At 43.3% G+C, this 16,162-nt stretch overlaps 1 protein-coding gene across 3 annotated transcripts in view; it reads left to right on the top strand.

Moving 5' to 3' along the window:
• The first annotated feature begins 851 nt into the window (after nucleotides 1–851).
• FAM53A (family with sequence similarity 53 member A) overlaps nucleotides 852–16,162 on the top strand; it is a 70,267-nt gene continuing 54,956 nt past the window's right edge. For 2 of the 3 annotated variants that reach the window (XM_038134459.1, XM_038134462.1), the window contains exon 1: nucleotides 852–939. The gene's annotated coding sequence lies outside the window, so the exon portion shown is untranslated. Of the gene's footprint in view, nucleotides 940–9,418; nucleotides 9,441–16,162 lie in introns of those variants that run through there. The other variant, XM_038134460.1, reaches the window with a different exon arrangement.

Here is a 16,162-nt window from a genome sequence, read left to right as displayed (position 1 = left end):
GCTGCGGGGCGACGCGGAGCGCCCGGCGCTGAGGCGGCAGCAGCGAGCGGGCAAGCAGAGGGCAGTGCAGGCACGCGGACACGGCAACGGGAACGGCGGGAGCGGCTCCGGCCGGGGCTCCGGGGGTCCCGCCGCGCCCCGGCCTGCTTGTGACAGGCGAACACAGTAGCGTCACCTCACTCTTATTAAAAAAAAAAAAAAATCTAATATGGATAGGATTTAGCAATGAAATGTTTCAGGGGATGAGTTGTTTTCAATTCTGCGAACAAAAAACTGATTACAGGGATGGAGCCAAATCCCTGCCAAGGATACGGACAAGGATCGGGGGAAGCAGATGAGCTCCAACTTCCCATGCACCAGAGCCCACCGCTGGGCCAGGAGCAAAGGGAGCACAGGTAGAAAGCGTGCCATGAGCCACAGAGAGGAGGAAGAGGAAGAGAAGGAGAAAGAGGAAAAGGAGGAAGAAGAGGAAGAAGCCGCGAAGGAAGATGAGGAAAAGGAAAAGGAGGAGGAGGAGGGTGCGCATCCCCCTTGCGGCTCTATCCGGGCACGCGATGACGTCATCACCCCCACGCGCGAAGCGCGTCTTCCCCTCCGCGCGCCCCCCGCCCCTCCGCACGCGCGCTGCTCAGCCAATGACAGCTGCGCGCCGCCGCAAGGCCTCCTGGGGGCTGTAGTCCAGCGCGCGTCCATCACCCCGCCCGGCACCACAGCTGCGCGTCCCTGCCGCGACCGGGGCAGCGCCCGCCTCCCGCCCCTTTGTGGGCGGGGCCCGACCGCGCCGCCGGCCAATGGCAGAGCGGGTCAAGGTTCGGCGGGCGGGCGGCTCGGCCAATGGGCGCGGGCGGGCGGTGGAGGGGGCGTGGCCGGCGGTGTTTTGTTCGGTTGCCATTGAGCAGCCCGGTCCATACGCACGGGGGAGGCGGCGCGGCCGCTCAGGTACCAGCGCCTGCCGTGTTGGGGGGAGAGCGGGGCGGGGGGGGCAACGAGCGCGGCCGGCAGGTAACAACAGTCGGGCGGGTAGCAGGTAGCAGCCGCGTAGGCAACAGCCGGCCAGGTAATAACAGCCCTGCGGGCAGCAGTCCGACAGGCAGCAGCCCCGCTGTCGGCCCGCAGGCAGTGCGGGGCAGAGGGGAGGCGGCCCGGCCATCCTCGGAGCCCTCGGCGGAGCCCGGGAGGCCGTGCGCACCGCGCAGCTCCGGGCGGGCGGGGCAGCGAGCGCGGCCCGGGGGACCCTGCGGGGCGGGGGTGTCACCCCGAGGCTGCGCTTCCCCGCAGCGGCACCTCCTGCTGCCGCAGGGCTGCGGGCCGCTCATCCCTCCGGTTACCTCGGCAGATAGGTAGAGCGGTGCGGATATCGTGCGTTTTGTTGTCATCGTCCGCGCTCGGCCCGGGCCGCGCTCCCCCCGCCCCGCCGGGGCCGCTGCTGCGCTCCCGCTGGGAGCTGGAGGCGGCCGCCCCGCCGGGAGGCAGCGGAGCCGGGACCCCAGCGGAGCTCTTGCCGTTCCTGGGCGCTGCTGGGGCGCCATCCGGGCCGGCGGCGCTGCCCTCTCTCCCTGGGGCCTGGCCCGGCCCGGCCGTGCGGGGAAGGGAAGGGAAGGTGCCCGGCCGCGGCGGGGCTCGGACATTCCTTTGTGCCGCTGCCCTGGAAACACATGTCTGCAGGCACGTACCCCGGCGATTTTGAGGCGATTCCCCCCTGTCTAGCTCAAGGATAGAGTTACCTCTGTGGAGGTGGCTGTTTTTCCACAATAGCTGCCTTCCATAATGATTCCAGGCTGGGAACAGTGGCTGTTTTCTTCCTTCCCCTCCCCACAGCAATAGGAAAGTTGATTTCTAGTTTATGGCCCCGAAGTGTAAGGACCAGTTGGGCTCAGTGGGCGAGTGAATGGGCTCTTTGTGTTATCCCAGCTTTTCTAAGGGCAGTAACATGGCTTTGTTCTGGTTATTTGGCTTATTAAATGTCTTCTGGCCTGCTGGAAGGCTGGATAGAAGTGTGGTTGAAATTCTGGGTGCTCTCTCAGGAGCTCGCTTTAGGTCCTATGGGATAGGGCAGGCACCCGCTGTGGAGGTTCTCAGGATTGGCGTTCAGGGATCTGAACTCCTGGGGGTAGGATGGAAAAGTTCAGGCCTTTTCCCTTAGGATAGGACATCCCCATGCCAGCATTCAGAAGTTTTGGAGCAGCACCCCAGCTTTGGGGTTGCAGGTTAGGAGGGACTTGGTGATTCTGTCCCTGGCTTTCACCAAGTCCTCTGCCTGGGCATGGGTTGAGCCAGCTGGTCAAATCCATTTTCTGCTTCGCTGTGCCTACCTTAAAATTGGCTCCTGAGAGCAGTTATTAGAGCCTTTGCTGTTGCATTGCCTCCCGTTCATTTGCCTGACTGATAGCAAATATTTTTGTCAGAAAAATTTGCCATTTTTGGCAAGAACCGGTAAGTTTGTATCTCTTGTGGCAAGCTGAAATGTTTCTGGGTGTGTTTTAATTGTGAATGGTCTGCTTGCTTCTAGTAGGGCATATGAAATGTGGAGCACAATGTTTGCTGAATAGCAAAAACTTTCCTGATGAAGCATGTTACTTGATCTGGTTTTATTGGAGGTGCAGTGTACTTGTTCAGGCCCAAAGAGCTTGTTATCCTTACAGTTACTGAGCTTCCAAAAATGTCTGGAAGAATTGCTCTCAGAGGCAGGAGACTAAAACATACATTTTAAGTAGCTCTGCATAAGCTGGTGGAACTCTGAGCTAGAAAATGGGTTCACTGCTCACTCACTTTGAATTTCCTTGAAGTACTGTTCATGTGAACATGTCTGCTATTTTTAATGAGCCCTGGTTTTTTTGCATCAGTAGCAAGATGCTGCTCTTCGTCATATGGAAGTAAATGCTGCCTGTTAGACACAAACTCCAAATAGTGATCTGCAAGATCAGCCCCCAGTGATATGATACCTTTTTGGGATGTTCCTGTGGTAATCTGGCAGTCCTCTAGTGGCCTTTACCTGCCAGTGCCTAACCCATAGTTATTGTCTCTCTAACTGGGGAATTAAAGTTGGTTAAATAATTGCGAAGGGTTATTTTAAGTTCAGGATGGTTAAACTTCCCTACTTCCTTTCAAAAAGCTGTTTTTTGCAGGGTACTACAAGTCAGAAGAATGAGGAGGCTGAAAGAAGAAATATTTATATTTGCAACCATTGTGTTAAGCTTTGGAAGTTTAGTAGAGGTGTAAAACTGTATTTATGAAAATATGGTGGGCAGATAAACTGAAGGCCTGACTGTGCTGAGAAGACTGCAATTTATTGCATGGATTGCTTTATTTAAAACAAAACCTTGAAGGATTTATTCTTTCCTTTAGGAATTCCTTGAGAGTCTGGTAGCCATTACTGTGGCTCCCTTTTTTTAGCTCCTTCTTTTCCCTTCCCTGTGCTTTCTCCCCCTTCCTCTGTTGCCTCCCCCCAATCTACATTCCTTTGTGTTAGCAGTGATGATGGCAGTTCTAGTCACCTCCTGTGGTTTGATAGATTATTCCCTTTAGAATCATGGTGTACTTAAAACTTTCCAAACACAATTCTTTCCTTGCTCCTCCACTTTTTTGATGCTGGCTTTGAGTTTTGTTCTAAAAATTTCTCCTCTGTGGTTCTGCTTTGAGTTGTCTTAAAAACTAGTAAGAAATCTCCTTAAGGCTTTAGTGGAAAATATTAGTATTTATGTTATAATTTACATTTCTTTTTGTGTTTGTTGATGGTCATAATATAAACAGAAATTTTGTGCTTTGGCAACAGGGAGCTTCTCTCTCCCCTGCAAGCTCACAAGTTTGGTGCTTTCTTTTTAGACAAAACTTTGCTTGCTTTAAACTGTCATTTTAATTTTTGTTAAATAAACTTCTTGGACTTTTTTATTACTACATTCTTGAGATCTGGTAGTTACCAGATGTTGCAGGTACTCTGTTTTTAACTCTTAGAAATTTCTGTCCATTGTGGAACTATCTCCAACTTTTACTTTAGATATTGTAACATAACCTTATTGGGGGGGTGAAACTACTCACAAAAACCTGTGGAGGGCTTTATGAGCACTCCTGAAGGAAGGGTTCATCAGCACAAGGAAGCCCTGTTCAGCTCTAGAAATGCAGCTGCTTGAAGTCAGTGCAGTGTCTGATACTTTCTTGGTAGGTAAATTTTAATCTCTTGACTCTACAAACCTGTGAGGGAGCCCCTTACATGGACAATCTGCTTTTTGGTTGTCATAAAGTTTGTGTCCTTGAGGAGATCTTAGCACTGAAGTACTGCAATCCAGTGATGAGTCTTAAAAAAACAAACAAAAAAACCCAACCACCTTCACTTTGATTTCTTTTAATTGTTAAACACTGTTTGGGGAATTGAGACAGTCATATTTTCAGAAAATGGTTTTCTTTAAGGATTTTCTTTTCACTCAAGAGGAGGCCTCTTAAAAAAAAAAGAGGGGTGTGGCATATTTTTTAACTCCTTTCTAGGCTGCTCTACATTTTTTTTGGTGATGATCCAACTGGATATTTTAGTACTGTTAAGTATAGAGAAACCTGAAATCAAGGTAACTGTCTACTCTTAACATAGCCCTTTCTACATTTGGTGCTGTTTTGTCTTTTTTGCTTGTTTTGGGGAATAATACATTAGCAGGCTGGCAAGAAGCTGCTCAGCTAACTGCTAATGCTTTGCAGTGGGTGTAAATAACTTCAGAAGGCCGTGTTGCTGCTAATTTTTAGGTTGAGGGGAGGAAGTAGGCAGGGTTGTTACTAAATACATTATCTGGGTTATGGCTCTCAGTTTACTGACAGCACTTTTTTTAAGCAAGCACTTGAATATTATGCTTTAAGGTAATAGGAAATGTTTCAATTAGGATATTTACTGAGTTATAAAAACAAAACTAATATAATTGGCTTTCTTCTGTTTGAACTTGAGTGTATTCTGGTAAAATGCAGCTCCTAGGCTTTGCAGGTTGGGTGTTAACAGTAAGATCAAGGGTTCTGATCAGCTGGTGTTCACTTCATTGCTCTGAACCTGATAGGACAGCATTGTTTTGAGCTCCTGTGAGAATTAAACTGTAGGAAAGCACTGGGGAGAGTTGTCAGTGATGTATCAGGCCCAGAGCTTGGGACACCCAGTGCCAGTGATGGCATCTGCCCTTCAGTGGGGGGGGGTCTGTCTGTGCAGATAGAGCCAAGGGTGTGAAATCAAACTGGAGCTTTTGATTTGGCCTGGAGCTTTCATTACAAGTGTCGTTTGCAAAACTGACTCTGTACCAAGATCTGCACATTGTTGTGGGGAGGGCATTTGAGCTGCAAGAAAGCTGTTCCTGCATTTGCTGAGCTTCAAAATTGGAGCACCCAGCTGGTACAGGAAATAGTTGAAGAAATAACTGCAGCATCACTCTCTGTACCTTTACTTTTGTGCTTTAGCCTGAGGTGTGTGATGCTGGAAGACAGAAGACAGGATCTGAATTCCATTTTTTTTAAAGGAATACCTGTTTCTCCTTAAGATTCCCCTCATCCAGCCACCCTTGTCAACCAACTTGCTGTTTATTTAATTCACTCCAGTTTTCTTGGGTTATGAAGGATCACATTTTTAACTTGCCCAGTTCTGCATTAAAGTGAAGGTATTAAAAATTAAGGAAAATGTGTGCTGTCCTAATAAGACCTCATATAACAGGGCTGTGGCTTTTCTTCTACTGTCACCTCCCCTTTAGCCATTAATAGGAATAATAGAAACTTCTGTTGGTGTTATATTAACTTTAGGTCCCTAATTTGCATCTCAAATAACATTGTGAACAGCATTAATGCCTTCGAGGGGTTTGGGAGGTTTTTTAATTTGTCGGGTAAATGTATTTTTTAACCTAATTGGGCAGTTCAGATTATTATTGCAGCATGTTTAATTTTTGCTCTGCACAGCTTGTGTTGATGTCAGTGGCTCTAAATCATTCCTTCAGTGCTGTGCACATGTTATGTTTCACCTTCTTAATTGTGGTTTTAGATTTTGGCTTGGTAAAGTACTCATCCATCTCACACACTTACTACTAGATACCCTATGATATTTTTGTTCTTTATTCTACCCTCAAAAGTTTGTTTAGAATGAAAATTCTTATTTTAAAGGTTCTTCTTCCTTTAACTCCCCGATGAAAAGTGCACTTCTCTGTCTTCCTTCAAGGTTTTTGTTGATCTGACCTCCTTTGGTTCTAGAGGGATGAAAGTTTATCGTGTTTAAGGAAGGGGCAAGTGACAAAAGCTGTGTGTCAAACCCTGTGGCATTATCAGCTGCCACTTTCCAAAAGCAGTACACAGAATATGGAAGAGGTTTAAGTTTGGAGCCTCAGGTGTTATGCAGGTTATGAAACAGAATTGTGGGAACATAGCTGAGACAGGATGATGGGTCTGACTCTGGGGTTCTGCCTTCTGCAGCTCAGCATTTCTTGGTCAATATGTAAATGGCCATTGAGGTTGCAGGTGGTTTTTGTATCATGTTGTGTTTTCATAATGTAGGAAACTTCTGATCTGTGGACTGTTTGGGGGTGTGATTTATTGATTTTTTTTTAAGTGCTGGTCTCCATTTAGATACCTGAGGCCTATTTGTATGTTTGTACAGTGTTTTTAATGAACTGACAGGTAAAGTTACAATCCTAGTTTAAAAAAAAAGAAACTTAGCCCAATTAGCCCTGTGTGATAGTAGTGCCAAATGATTCATTGCTGTCAGCTAGAATGGAGGGTACTGGTGTGTGAGCACGTGTCCAGACTACTAGTGCTTTAGAGTGTAATTTGATGCAGTATTTAGCAAACGAGAGGAGAGAGGGGTAATGAAAACAGCATTCAAGAACTACTTACATGAATTGACTAAAGTACAGCATGTATTTCTAGTAGTGGGAAAGGGGGAAAGGAACAAGTACCCAGCACTTCGTGTTTTCATTTCTTAAAAATGAAACATGAAATGAAACAACAGAGTTGAACCTTGATGAATTTGAGACATGTGAGTAACTTGGAGGCTAAACTGAAGTGCTGCTGCCTGTTGTAAGAGGCTCCCAAAGGTGAAGAGGCAACAGGAGTGTCGCTGGTTTGGAGATTGTGCTGGCACTGGAATGTGAGCTAGCATGTTCCAGTGCCAGCCTGGTACTTGGCCTGTTCCCTTCTCAGGATGCACAGCAGTCTGCTTGAGCTTGGCTGCATATGTGCCTGCTGACTTCATCCTGCTCTTCCATTAGCACCCCATCCTGACCAGACTTTTCTGGTTCAATATTTGGGTAAGAAATTACTGAACTGTGGGAGGGTAAGGTGGACTGCTCTTCTGTTTTCATGCTTCACAAATCAGAAGAATGTCCTTTAGTAAAGCAGATAAATACTGGATAACCTGGATAAATACTTGTAGTACCAAACTATTACAGAGGATGAAAAAGGATAGTGGTTTGTCTTGTTTTATGCTTTTTAGGTGGCCTATTTATGCTTGAGCTCTTAAGAGTTAATTCCTCTGTGCTTTATTTAGTGACTTTGGATTTTGCAGTTTAAATGTGACCTCTGGCTGTAACTAATACTCATTGCTTCAACTCCCCATCTGTAAAATGCTGCATATCTTTATTTTTGTTTTGGAGTATTTGGCTGCTGCCTGCAGCATTTTCCATCCTCAGGAAGTCCTAAGCCAGCCTGAGGCAGTGGGTGTAAAAGGTGCACACATGTTTGTGTGACAGTGCCTTGACACCACATCAGTGAAAGCCATTACATCACCCTGCTGGGTTGTTAGAAGGCAAAGCACGCCTGTCTTTCTGAAGTAATAGGTTTCTGGCTTCTCTTGGTCACAAGGAAGATGCAGCAGGATACTGCAATATTGCTGAAACTTGCATGCTGCCATAGGGAGGGGATTGGAGGGGATTTATTTCTTTGTGGAGAAAGTGTGGGGCAGGTATGACTTTCTTTGGTAATAATACAATAACCTGATTGTGCAAATCCTGATGTTTTAAATTGAAAAATCAGAAAAGTAACTTCTAGTCCACTGGAACTCATAAAACGTTATGGGAGGATAAGCAAAAACATTGAAACTGAGTTTGTCATTAAAAAATAAAGTAGAGCTGTGAAAGGTGCAGGCTGGTAGTGAGTCTCCTGCCCCAAACTGGTATTGCACATCTAATGTGATTCATAACAGAAGCCTGAGCAGCTCTTCTTTCTCCTTAGTCCAGTGCTTTGCTGTCCTCAGTATTAAAACTTGTTCTGAATATGAAACCAGACATCTTCCTTACTGCATGTCAAGCTTATTGCCTAATTCCCTGAACATAAGGGACAAATTCCTTCCCCTGTAGTAGGTCATCTTTAAAAAAATATTTGAACTGTTCTTTGCAATGTTCCTGTTTCCTTTGTCTTGCCCTCTACCTCTTGATACATTTGTCTTAAATAAAACCAGTGTATTCAGGTCTTCCTGAGAGATTGGTTTTTTTCAGCTCTGATCATTCCTGTTGTTCTCTGAAGTTAGTTTTAGTTCACATTTAGGCTTCAAGTGTGGCACTCAAAATCCAAGTCTGTAGCACAGCTGAGACTTCTGTGCAGAGTGGAGTGAAAAAATGGCTCCATGTGCCCTGGAGCTGATATTCCTGTTTATGCATCCCCATACACTGGACTTTTTTACACCAGCTTAACACTCATTTCAAGGTCAGCCTGTTGATCCCACCTAACTCACAGCCTTCTTCTGAAGAACTTGCCTTCCTGTTTGTTCATTTAATCCTGCCTGAGCGTGCCTTTCAGAACTCACTTGTATCCTATTATTACTTGCAGAAGAGTTTTCAAACTTGTCAGAGTTATGCGGGATTTTAAGGCTGTCTTGCAGTCCTTTCTGCTGTTCTCCTACATAGAACAAGGCTCCTGTGCCAACAGCAGATCACAGGAAGCACAGAAATGGAACTGAGCTGGGTTCCTGCTCTGGGTTCTCCCACACACCACTGGCAGCTGCTCTCTGGCTGTGATTGTCCCCCAAGGACTGCCTTTGCTTACCTCCCAGCAGCACAAGGCTGTAAAATGTAGGTGTGTGAGCTCACAGGTCTGTCCCTGTCCCTAAACCCTGTTGCACTGATGTCCCACTGAACCAGGTGGGTGCTGCACCCCTGTAGTGCTCACAAAAGGTTCCCACTCTTTCCAGAGATGCTGCTTAAATATAGGGGAATTAAAGACTCATTGCATGAATTTTGACCTTTTTCTTAATGCAGGCATAGAATGAAGACAGGCCCAACCTCAAGCTAATGTCCAAACCCTTCTTTGTTTGCTTGTTTTAAGAAACAACCATGTCCTGTTTCTGTCTGTATTTAAATATATCAAATAACAGCCTGAATCTGGTACCTTGCAAATAATTCCAGGTGCTGGAGAGTGACTGAAATCATCTGTAGTTAGAGTTCTTTGAAGCTGTCCATTCTTGAGATGAAATTGCTCTTTCGTTGCAAGCTGTGTGTTGAAGGGTAAGCTCCACTACTTGAAACAGCTTTTCTTTAAAGTATTTTTCTTGGATTTGTATTTGTAAGTATTTTTTGACATCTCTATAGGTGCAATTTTCTCTGTTTGAAATCTTAGTTCTCATATTATCGCCCCTGTCAAATTTGATGCACATAATAAATGTTGTGCTGCATAGAAATGGATTTTTCTGAGCCCTATCTCTGTTGGGGTTGTTTGACACAGTTCTATAAATGCTATTTGTTGTTTTTTCTCTAGCACCTCCTTCTCTAAACTTTCTTTACATCTCTGCCATTCAGAAATTCCCTTAGACTTGCTCTTCTCATTGCCTTATTTATAGTCCCTGCAGGTGTAGCAGTTTATTCTCATCACACATGTATTTGAGTGTAGTTAGAAATTTTATTGTGCCTGGCTATAGGCTGGAATAATAAGTCTTTCCCCTGGATGCTTTAAGGAGATGGACAGACACACTTTGAAACCATGCTGCAGTGTTAGATTGAGCAGGGGTTTAGAAAGTCTGATGGTCCTTTGCTAAAGACATCGAATGTTTGTTAGATGGGATTACCTCAGTGACCACTCTGAACCCAAGACTGTTACCAGAGCAGTAGGGCAGCATCACCTGGTGTTGGGAAGTTAAAGGCAAGGTGGATGGTGAAATTAGTGCTGAGTGTACTTTAGGTTCATAGTTGCTTGTAAGTGTTAGACCTTAAACAGGATTATGAGGAAGCTATGTTTAGAAAAGCTCTTTCAGGGTGTGTTCATGGCTGTGGCAGGTTTTTCTGTATAAAGTGTGATACTCCAATTGTACTAACAGAGTTGGCTGCAAAACTCCATGTGTTCTTGAGATTAAACTTTATAGTCCTGTTAAATATACCGTTTTAAACTTTGGAACTAGTTTGGGGGGACCTTCCCTTTGTCCTTTTTTCACTGGAGCACAAGCTGATCAAATAATACCAAACCTATTTCAGAGTTCTAATCAGTTGAACTTAACCAAACTGCCATGAAGTAAATGCCTGTTGCACCTGCAGAAAAGGCTGCAGCTGTCAGAAGCTTGTTTATCACTTCAGTTCTTCTTCAGTCCAGGTGCTCAGCCAGTGACTTCCCCTAACACAGTTGTTTGTTTCAGATCTTCAGCAGAAAAGATGTAACTGCTTTATGCTGATTGTGGTGTGCCTAACCTTTGCATGTGTGAAGATTTCAGGAACCCAGGTGTAATTTCAGAGGTTTCTTTTAAAGGAAGCTTAGATGGGTACGCTTTTTGTCAGCATTGAAAGATCATTTGAAAGACCACATCTCTCTTACTGTTGACTTAATCAGATAAATCTTTACTGTTTTGTGCTTCAGCTTGGTTATCAAAGCTCATCTTGTCAGAATGCTAATGTCTGTCAAGGTACCTGCCTAAGTGGGAGGTGCCAACACTCTTGGTCCTGTCCTCCTTTGCACAGTTGCTGTCTGTGAATGTTGCGTGCTGGACTTGCCAGGTGACTTACCTTGTGCCATTCAAAGCTGCTACATTTCTGTCTCAGCCAGAGAAGATTAAAAGTGAAGGCCTTCCTCAACACTCATTTTTCTGTTGGCATTTTTGTGCTCAAATAAAATAGTTATTTTGGTTTATACTGACTCAAGTATGGCCTATAATATTTGTGTACTAATTGGCACCTTGTGCCTGTTTGCTTCCTGTACCAGGGCATGGTTTTACATGAAGGCTTCCTAGCCCATCCTCTGTGAGTGAACTTTGTAATTTGGAGTTCTAGTGACTTCTGTGAATCCCCTTTGACAAGTAAAATTTTTCCATAGAATTTGCTGCTTGAAGTAATGAGCTGTTCATTGACCATCAGGTAGTGTTGAGGTAGTACACAGAAAATATTGAGCTGTTCCATCAAGCAAAGGTGATCTTCCAGTGTTTAAAGAAAAAGCAATCATACTAATGTAGCTAAAATAGGTCGCTGTTTTTCCCTTCTCTGACATGGTGTAACTTTGTCTCATGGAATTTCACTAGTTGATGTAATTGTTACAAATGCTTTTTCTAAATACCTGCTGCAGTTTGTAGCCCTCGGTTTGTGTCTTGACCTCTGCCAGGGCGTTTCCTGAATCCAGCTGTTCAGGGCTGACTGCATTGAGACAAAGTAGTTATCTGGCTTTTCAAATAGTCTAGTGAACTAGTAAGAGCTGCATAGCTCAACTGAACTAACTTTATTGGAGTACCTTTAATAGGTCTGGCAAGAGGGATGTCCCTGGTGACACTTGAAGTAATGTCTGAATTGAATGTTGAAAGCACACACAGTATTGATGTGTACTGCCCTTGTCTTTGTATTTCATTCCCTTATTTTAATGGGCTTTAATTTGTGGTCTGCTCATACTTGGGTCATTTGTGGACTGAGAGGTCACATGTAGTGCAGATTATATGTACTGCAGATCCCTTCAGAGACTTCACCATTCTAAAGCTTGTGGTATGTGCAAAACACAAGTTAGAAACCAAATATTAAGTTGATAGGAACCATAGTTTAGCAAAGTAAAGAGCAACAAGAAGAAATTCTTCAAACTACCACTCAGTTTTGCTATTTGTAGTGTGATAGCAAGACCTCTTTATTTACAAGAAAATTTTTTGCTATTTGAAAGCTGTGTGGTACTTGGGTTCTATTTTCTGGATGCGTTCTAATGGATCTGGTGACTAGATGGGTGTTGTACAACTTGGGATCTTTGTGTGCCACCTCTTGAGGTGGTATCTCCTGCCACATGAGTTAGGGTTTCTTCAGTGACAAATTGCAGATGGTGAGCCATGATAGAGAACAAGTTTGGGCCATGAGATGGAGCTTGGTTGTCAGCTGCACACCATATTTCATATCTGTTCAATGCATTTCCATGGTCTTTCCACACAGATAACATAGCAGCAAACTTTAACTATTTTATGCAAGCCTGTGTAGACTTTACTGTTGTGTAAACTCTTCCTGTAATTTGCTTTCTTTATCCTTTAGTGTTTTATATGAAAATATGTAAACAGTGAACTGCTAAAATAAGGGTACACGCATCCATATGCTCATTCATTATAGCTGCACAATGATCTTCTGGAGAGTTCCAATTTTGAGACAAAGACACACTTTTCTTAAGCTGCTAAATTGGGCATAATACTTTGTCATGAGAAGGAAATATTACTCATAGTATGAAAAATAAGTACAGTGAGGCTTGGAGAAATGTGCTTCGTGTTGCTGTAAGCATTGAGCTGTATGGATATTTACAGAATACTGCTCAGAACTTGAGTTCTAAATTTAGTGCTATCTGCAGTTCACCAGCTGTACTATTTACTGAAGACTATTTGGACTACCATAGGTTCCTCATTTTTAATTTCCATAGTTGTATACAAGCTAATGAAGGGAGACTTCCCTGTGTGCAGATTATATAGCTCATTAGATCCCTGAAATGCCATGAAGTAGCATCTTAACATAAGTGTTTTTCACCTGGCCTGAGGCCTCCAGCAAGAACATTTCACACTTGGGATCATAAAAACAAACCTACTAGTTGGGCTTTTTATTTTAAACAAGCCAACCAGATGTCTGAAACTCCTCAGAATGAACCTGAAGGCAAACAGGAGGAGGTTTATTAGCTGCGTGTGTTTTGGGAGCAGGATGTATGGAAGAGATTTGTATAATCCCTCAGCACCAAGCCCATAGGCTTTGGTAATAGAACAGTACCTCAGTGCTGGTGTTATTCCATTCTGTTGCAGGGAAGCAGGATGTGTGTGGGGTAATCATTGTCACTGCCATACAAGTGAAGGGTCAGTGCTGTTTTTTTCAGCCCTGGGTATTTTTAAAGTATGCATATGTGTCTGTTTTACTTCCCAGTTTTAAGGGCAAGCACTAAGCAAAAGTAGGTGATACTACTCATTATTTTTTTTCCCTTTGGCTTTTCTAACCAGTGGAGTGAAGCAACTATCTTGGTAGTAGGGCCAGTTGATATATTTTTTTTCATTCTTGAAGCCTTAGAAAAAAGTCTCATGGGTCTTGTACAGTCTGGATCACTTGCTTTAGTGAAAGTCTGGTAGATTTCTCCAAACCCTAATATTATCAGTATAAATTACTTCTTGAGTCTGAATTTTGTGTCTTACTGGAGGCTTAGTCTGTGAAGTAAATACTTCCATTGGTTTTAAATAGCATTTTTATAAAAGCAGTATGTGGAGGTGAAAGTAATTTGTGTAGGACATGAGCTTTGAGCTTTTAGTAATATTCACTGAACGTTACAGTAAAAAAGATGGAATTGCTCAGTAGGTTCTGTTCTGAATTGCTTAAACAGGCAAGAGCTCTTGGTTTGAGTAGTGTTGTCTTGAAATAATAACACATAATAATGTTAGCTCATTTAGTTCATAATTAGAACAAATGCCAAGGGCTTGGTGTTCATGTGGTCAAGCCTCAGTAGATCAGAGTTCTGTTTCTCAACATTGCCTTGTAGCCTTGGGCTTTCTGCAGTAGGGCTGAGGAGAAAGAGTCCAAGTCTCGCATTGCAGGGAGATGTCTGGTCATGGGCCAGCACTGATGGCTCATTCAAATGGAACTCCAAACAGAGTAGATGTAAATATTCTTCAGCAAAATTAATGAAATCCTTGCCTTGTCATTGTGGTGGATTATTTTAGGAAAGAGTTTAAGGAACATAAGCATCTTGGAACAGCATGTTTGTGCAGCATCAGACACAAGGCACAGCTCATCTGTTGTCCTGTCTGACAAAGATACTTTAAACGATGCAGGATGGCTTGTCTGCGATATGAGAATTTGGTCTTCATCAGGTCTGAAAAACAGGTTTAAACCTGAGAGACTGACTTCTTACTGATGAGTTGGCAATAAAAAATGCTTTAACCTCTGGCTGAGTTGAGTTCTTAGCCCTAGTTTTCTGTAGTGATATATTCCCTGCTTTAATTAGGTACGACCTGGAAAAAGTCTCTTGAGCTTACTTCACCACTTCTGTTGCTTTGAGAAGTGTACTTTATAAACTGTGACAAAGGTTTAACATTGCCTATCTCCACCCTTCTTTTTCCTTTCTGGAAGGTGACTCTCATCTTGTTTTAAAGCCAAACCCAAACTACTGACAGTAACTTGAGAAGTAAAAGGGAGTATATTTATTACAGACAACAGTTCATCATGTAAAGTATTTTGGTTCTAATTCAAAATGTATTAAGTTATTTTAGGTCTTTGTTTTGTATGTGTTCCTCAGCCAAGCTGAGTGAGTTGTGTAGCTGAGGATGGGAAACCATACCATCAAAGATAATACCAAAGTATTACCTTTAACTTCTTTCCAGCGTATCAGCTGTCTTTTCAAAGTAAAGTGGAATCCAGAGGCTGTGGGTGATGGTTGAGGCTTCCCTTCCTTCTCATAGGAGCTCTTGGATCTGAAGTGTGGGAGATGGAGTAGAAGTGAGTCTGTAGGATGCAGCTTTATTTTAGTAGCAGTTTATATTTTGTCTCAGCTGCCTCAGTGTCCATTTGGTCTTCGTGATGATGCTTAGGGTCAAAACAGTGAAATTCTGGGCTCAGTAGTGATTTTCTGCATTTGAGGTATTAGTTTCATCTGTCTCTGGGGGCATTAATAACCCAGACCCTAATTTTTAACCTCAGAGTGGTGGTCTGTAGTCCTGCCTTGCACATTAATGATATATATTCTTCAGCAGACAGTTTTGAACTCTTGATATTCCTTGTGTTTCCAGAGCCTGTGGAATATCTGAAATTTGTCTCCAATGGCCATAAGCTGATGGAAAGGATGTCTTCTAGCCTATTTTTCTTGTCCCTTCTTGGTGTTCTGTGCTGGAGTTGTGTCAACCTGAATCCAAGCTTGAACACTTCATAATATTGAAGTTTTCTTCTAATAAAAACTGGTTTATGAAAGCACTGAATGGAGAAAGAGAAGAGGTTCTGTAACTCATGAAATCTGTCTTCAGTCCTTTTAGAGAAACTCTAAATTTCTGGGTTCTTTGGTGGGTTTGTTCAGGGTTCTAGAATGTGTAGAGTGTGGTGTTAAGGCTTTGTCACATCTGGACTCTTCAGGGAGCAGAACTACCATTTAAACATAATTTTTTAGATAGATGTGAAACATTTTATACAGAATACAAACTAGGATTATAAGTTCTCTTCTCTTTGTTCCTTTTGGTCAGAAATTGTTACTCTAATGCACTGTTAAAAACTTCTTTGTAAAGAACCTCAGAAAATAAAGGGGTGCTAATTAATGGCATTGAGAGGATGCCTGAAATATAATATCTTGGAAATGGAGGTGTCCCCTTTTGGTACCAGTCCCCCAAAATGTTGATTGATAACTTTATAGCTGTAGGAAACTTTCTAATTAAAACATTTTTTTTTTACTTGATGTGGAATTTTGGAAGGTTTGCAGAATAACCACACTGCAGATTAATGCTGGAAAGGATAGAATCCAAATAATTCTCTTTTAAGTGCCTGCTCTCAACAACTTTTCTGGGCTAAAAGTTATTATTAATAGACTTATATTGTAAGGAATGCTTAGCCTCTCTATGAACTTCTTAGCACAGTAGTAAATATGTATTTTAAGAAATAGAATGTTCTCTTCCCTTTTGGAAGTTGGAATTTTGCATTGCAGGAAACGAGACATTTTGTAGCTTTTTGTCAGATGGCATAAAGTATTAGCTTAGCAGTTTCTGAGAAGCTGGTCTTCCAGCTTAGTTTTGCTTCAAGCATAAGTGGGATGGGACAGATGATGCTCTGTTAAAACTTGATCAGTT

This window comes from Motacilla alba, chromosome 4 (assembly GCF_015832195.1).
Source record: "Motacilla alba alba isolate MOTALB_02 chromosome 4, Motacilla_alba_V1.0_pri, whole genome shotgun sequence".
NCBI lineage: Eukaryota > Metazoa > Chordata > Aves > Passeriformes > Motacillidae > Motacilla > Motacilla alba.
The sequence above is the reverse complement of the archived record's forward strand: the minus strand, read 5'-3'. Positions and strand labels throughout refer to the sequence as shown.